The sequence below is a fragment of the Oratosquilla oratoria genome, chromosome 42 (genome assembly GCF_046742065.1).
Source record: "Oratosquilla oratoria isolate Oo_2021 chromosome 42, ASM4674206v1, whole genome shotgun sequence".
NCBI lineage: Eukaryota > Metazoa > Arthropoda > Malacostraca > Stomatopoda > Squillidae > Oratosquilla > Oratosquilla oratoria.
The window spans coordinates 42,072,651-42,079,404 of record NC_134818.1 but is presented as its reverse complement, the minus strand read 5'-3'; positions in this window follow the sequence as shown (position 1 = coordinate 42,079,404).

Below are 6,754 nucleotides of genomic sequence, written 5' to 3'. Positions count from 1 at the left end.
AATTTATGAAGCTGCCTTGCTGTGGATGTGCTGTGTCTTGCGACACTGGTTCTGACCCAGGGTAGTGGAAAGGATGCAGGGATAACCCGTCATCCAGGAGGTGCCAAGTAGGAGGGAGGGAGGAGGGTGGAGGGGAGTGGAATATATAGGAAATGGAATGGGTGGGAGTGGTTTCTATGCATTTTTCTTTTTGGCTACCCCCGTGTAGGGGGAAAAACCTTTGATATATGTATGTATGTATGTATGTATGTATGTATGTATGTATGTATGTATGTATGTATGTATGTATGTATAATATATTTGGAACTTGCAGAAGGCCTAGTGGCCCATGCAATGGTAATACACACATATCACTCCGCTTATGTTCGAGTCTACGTTTCTTTAGAAATTATCTACAGTTAAAAGACTTACTAGAAAGGCATATTTTACATAACTATGGACATAAGGTTCCTTACGGAAATATAGAAAAAATAAATTGTAGGAATATAAAATACGCGTTTGCAAATATTAGAAATTCTTATGCAAACTTATGATAGTTCAAGTGTCATGATCTAAGGTTTACATAATTTAATTCACATAGCTAAAAAAAAATAGGAAAAAAAAACATTACTTGCCTGAGGTTGGGTGGTAGGACTTCTTGGCCTCAGTATGGGGGACAGGAACGCAGGTTGCGTGTGCACGTGATGCACATCCCGGTGGAATTGCCGGTTGAAGTGCCAGGCACAGGTTTAGGGGTGGATGGGGGGTCCATAGGTGGAGGGGTGGAGGATTCCTCTTCCACATCTTCCACGCACTTGTCTTCGGTCTGGGACCCCTCCTGCTCCCCATATCCCTCCATACTGCGCCTTTTGGCTAGTATAGAGCTAGAGTATAGCCACTGACTGCGGGCAGGGACCTCGTTATAAGTAGTAGGTGGTCCAGAAGGGGCAGAGGCGCCGTCTGTGACCCCCACCAAAATCACTTGCATTATCTTTCTTTCTTTTTTTTCCCCGCACACTAACCCCACTAAGCCCAGGTCGTTCCGGGTCATCGTCATCGGTAACGAATTCTTCTGTTCTTTTCCGAGAGTCGTCCTTAGATGGCGTATAATTTTCATCAAGCATGTCATCGCCAAGCAATGCATATTGCCTCTCGTCCTCACTCTTAGTGCTGGGAGACAATGTATCATCACTGTCAGCAAACAGGATGCGTTGTATAGTTTCGTCACCACAACCTATATACGGCATCTTCACTCTCTAAATTCTATAGTAAAACTGTTGTCTGTGAATCACGCAGTGACCCATGAACACTAGTGTTACCATATCAATACATTGGAAGGTTCCCAGGCAGTAAGGCAGGGAAGGACACAAAGGGATGGAAAAATACACGGACTTGTTTTGACCAGTCCGTGGGTCGACCTTGGCCGATAGTGACCATCGCTACCAAGTCACAGGCTGTTCACGTGTTCCAGGGAGTTATTCCGGACGCCCGAATAGTGTCTGATGAGCCCTAATGATACAAAGTTGTACCATCACCTTGCCCTAAGGTTAGGGTAGAAAAATATATATATAAAACAATAGAAATAAAAAACAAATAAATAAATACAATGCCTTAAAAATTGCTGGAAAACTTTTGCCAATACCTCTCACCAACCATTATCTGACGGCTAACCCCATCAGACCTCCGTACCTCACCACATCCTGCGACCCTGGCCAGTCCTCGCTAGGAAGTGCTGGTTGAAGGGCCAGGGGTGGATGGGGGGGGAGGTCCATAGGTGGAGGGGCGGATGGTTCCTCCACCGCATCTTCCACGGCCTCGTCTTCGGTCTGGGACCCCTCCTGCTCGCCAGACCGCTCCTGAACACCATCCATCACACCATTATTGCCCGGTCACATTTTGTATTATGCATTCATTACGAAAATTGGTAGTGCGAAGTTACCATTTCTATATGTCTGAATACGTACTAAATAACACCTGCCTAACTGTCGAAATACAGCTTTACCTCCTCATATTTCGTTTCGTACACCAGTATTGCCTAAATTACGTCCTAAAGGCCGATTTCATACCCCCAAGTTACCCCCCAAAATATTGCTGCCAGGGTTGCCAGTTATGTCACAAAAAAAAAGCCTTTTATAGCCAATGAGTAGGGCTACTTGACCATTACCACAGATTAGACCTTCAACGTAATGCCTATTTTTGGCGAAATTTTGAAATTACGGCATACGACGTATGCCACTGACGCTGTAGGGGTTAAGATTCTTGGATGCCAACCGTCAGGCCCTGGTGTCTTATTAACCTTGAATTTTTCTATACACCTTTTAATTTTTTCTTTTGTTATATTTACTGTAGTAAGTTCAATCTTTTTCACAGGTTTCAGTTTGGAGTTCACTTTGAGATGTTTCGTTTACCAATACTGAACTAAGATAGTTGTTTAAAATATCACACATTTCTTCATTTGAATATTCTAGTCGACTGTCAGCAGATAATAGTGGGCCAATGTGATTCATGATAACTTTTTTATCTCTAATGTACCTATAGAATTCTTTGGGATTCTCTTTGGATTTATCAGTGATATTCATTTCGTATTATCGTTTTTATTGTCTTTTTTAAATCTCTATCATTACGTAGCTCTGATAGTCATTAGGTGCACCCAATCACTTGTATCTCTTATAAGTCTGTCTCTTTTAGCATTACTTTCTTCGGTTTCTTTGTCAAGCCATTTTGGGCAAGACAAATTAATGGGCCGTCTGTCTTTAAATGAGATGTAAGTATGAATCACCTTTGTAAGCGTATTTTGAAATATTTCCCACATCTGATCAACAGGTCTTTTGCTTAAGTTTGCCTCCCAATCTATAAGCTGAAGCTCCTGACGTAGTCCTATGAACTGATCTTTACTGAAATTCGGGTATTTTAGATACACAAATATCTATTCTATTTTTTAGCAGTTTGAATCTAAGTTGTAACTATTACCTGCAATTGTTTCACCAACTTCTACATCAGTCATCATGTTTTTGCGGCTAGTGATCAATATATCGAGTAAATTTTCATGTCTTGTGTGCTCTTTTACATGCTGAAGTAATTGTCACCGAGACAATCTATCAAGCGACTACCTATATGGCCATATTCAAGAGTCATCCAATCAATATCAGTAAAACCATAATCACCCTTTATCAATAAGTCTCGGTTGCAGAATCTAAACAGTTCTGGAAACAACAGTTTGTCGTCTGCTAGTGATAATATTTTTGACCTATATATTACACCTACATTCATTATTTTGTCAATTTGTTTAGGTTAATTCTACCCACAAACTATCATATGCATTCTGTTTCACTTTCTCTAAAACATGGTAGAATTTTTTTAGTAATATATGTGCCCCCAAAACATAGTCTTTGACAAAGAGTGATAATTCTAAAATGCTGGAAGACACAAAGAATGCATTAATTGAATTATTGAAAGAAAGAGGAAGAATGGTAATTATGGGTGACCTTAACTCAAAAGAAATTTGTGGAAAAAAAAACAGTGAAAGGTAGAGAAGACCTTTGGGGATATATACTACTGGATATGATCATTGAATACACAATGAATCAATGGGTAAAGGAAAATACCAGGTATAGAAACAATGAAGAACAGTCGAGATCAGATTTAATATTTACGCCAGAGCATGAAATTGTGGATAAAATGGAATAAAAGACACCAATTGGGAAGAGTGACTACATACTAATAGGTTTCGAACTAAAAGAACAAATTAATTTGAGAAGAGATGAGAAACATAGAAAAGGAAGACTAACGTACTACAAAACGGATTTTGAGAAGCTCAGAAAATTATTTCAAAATGTAAATTGGGAAAAATTCTTAAAGAAGTAACAAAGATTGAAGAGAAATGAAACATATTAAAAGAAAATTATAATGAGGGAATAGACAAATACGTAACAAAGCAGAAGCAAGAAGGGTGTACATTAAGAGCTGGTACAAAAAAAAATATAGTGAGGGTAAAGATAGAAGAGACAAAGCTTGGAAAAGATGGAAAAAACGAGTAAGTGGCAAATATATATCAAACTAAGAAATGGATATGTAAAAGTATACAGGGAAGAAAAAAGAAACTATGAAAAAGACATGACAGAAAAATGCATGGACCAACCTAAACTATTCTGCAGGTATGTGAATGGTAAACTAAAAGATAAACATGAAATAGTAAAACTGCGTCGAAGGAATAATGAATATATAGAAGATGTAGAAATGGATGATATTATGATTTTTTTTTTAATCTGTATTCACAAATGAAACTATACAAAATTGGGAGGAAGGACAGAGAGAAACACCCCCCCTCCCCAACAAAAGAAATAACTGTGACACAGAAGGGAATAAGGGAAAAAAAAAATTGACGTCAGAAAACCACGCGGTCCGGATGGAATTGCAAATTGGATGTTAAAAGAATGAATAGATGAACAAACGGACAAAATATATAAGATAATTTATTACTCACTGAAAAAAGGAAAGGTACCACGAGATTGGAAAATGCAAATACATTACCAATGCACAAAGGAGGGACAAGGAAAGCTCAACTACCTATAGACCGGTCTCCCTTACAAGCACAATAGCAAATATATGTGAAAAAATTATCAAAAGTAGATGAATTGAATATCTGGAAGGACATAATACTGAATCCAAAAGAATACTTGATTTACTTTTACTCAAGACTAATAGAAATTATGAAAGAAAGGGACGGATGGGCGGATTATGCTTTCCTGGATCTACAAAAAGCATTTTGATAAAGTATCACACAAAAAGCTACTAAGAAAATTTGAAACAATAGGTGGCGTACAAAGTTATTGAAATGGATGAAAGGTATCTTGAACGGGAGAAAAATGAAGGTGGTACTTAGAGACAAAAACTTGACCTAGGGAGAAATGATAAGTGGAGTCCCACAACGTTCTGTATTGGCTCCAATAATGTTTGCCATATATATAAATGACATGGATGAAGGTGTGGAATGTTATATGAACTTCTTTGCAGATGATGCAAAACTACTAAAGAAAGTAAGTACAGAGGAAGACTGAATCACGACAGAAAGACCTAGATAAAGTCTGGGAATGGATTCAAAAGTGGGAAGTGAACGTCAATATCAACAAATGTAGTATAACGGAGTTTAGAAAAATTAAAAATAGAATATGAGGGCGATATAAAATTACAAAGGAAGTTGAAAAATTTAAATCGGAAAGTGTCCCAGGAGTAATTGTCAGCAAAGACATTCCACCAGACAAGCATATCAACAAAATAGTGGGAGAAGCCTTAAATTTTCTAACATCAAAGAAAGTGGCCTTTGAGTACTTGGATGAGGAGATGGTAAAAAAATATTAGTTACACTGATTAGACCAAGATTGGAGTACGCTGCGACACTATGGACACCCAGTACTAAAAAGGATATAAAGAAAAAAAAAATCAAAGAGCAACGACAAAGATGGCACCAACACTCTATAAATTGACATACGAACAAAGATTGGCCAAACTCGAACTACCAACCCTGGAACAAAGAAGAGAAAGAGGAGATCTACTAACCATTTACAGAGATGATTTATTAAAGTGTGATAAGAGAGAAATAAGAAGACATGAAAAGAAACTCAAAAAGGAGTTATAGAAGAGACCTGAAAAAAATAATTCCACACAGAGTGGTGGATATCTGGAACAAATTGAATGAGGCAACAGTGTGTGCAAAAACCATACAAGAACTTAAGAACAAACTTGATGCTGAAATATACAAAGACGGGCCACAACGAGCATAGCTCTCTTTCCGTATAATACAACTAGGTAAATACAGGTATGGATATTGCTTCTAACGTACAGCAGAACACCCCCACCTTTCTTGTGGTTTCTATCCTGATGAAAGTGTTGAAAGCCCACAATATCAAATTCAGCCTAAAACTCTTCACCATTTAATTATGCCTCGGTTATTCCTATCATATCTAGATTTTCGCTCTTGACATACGCCTGGGTTTCTTAGAATTTATTCCTAATACTTCGAGCATTAAAGTACATGGTTTTAAGAAACTCGTGATTATTTCTTTTTGACTCGTTTTGAATTTCAACATCATGCCTTACATTATAATTTTGTTCTTTATTGACACACTGCTCTATATTGGCATTTGGTTCTTCATTGACATTTAGTGCCTCATGGATATTTGCCCCATCACGGAAATCTGATCCCTCACGGTCATCCGATCTCTCATATACACCTTGTCCTCCTCCGTCAATGTGTCCCACACTGGCCACTCGTCGTTCATTGACATTCTGTTCGGCATCACTTCCTAAAATTATATTCTGTCCTCCACTGACATTATATCCTACCGTCATATTTTGTCCTCCACTATCACTACATTCCAATGCGACAATTTTCCTTTATTGACATTATATCCTAATGTAATATTTCGTCCTTTACTGACATTATATACTAAAATCATATTTTGTCCTACACTAACATATTGCTCTACGTTATTGCTACGCCTTACTCTATTTTCCCCAATACGCTCTATTTCCCCTTTCGCTTTGAGTTTCTACCCCCTTCCCCCCCCTAAAAAAGAGCTAGTTAACTACAAACTCCCACAATGAGGTTTGTAAGAATATCTTTGCCTCTGCGAGTAAGGTGGATCCCATCATAAGCATAAAGGTCATGACTCCTGGGAAAGAGATACTAAAGATCAAGAAAGTGGTATCCCAGTGGCGTGTACAAACGTGATATCCTCTCATTGATCCCTATGGCTCTACTGTTCCAATACAAGCC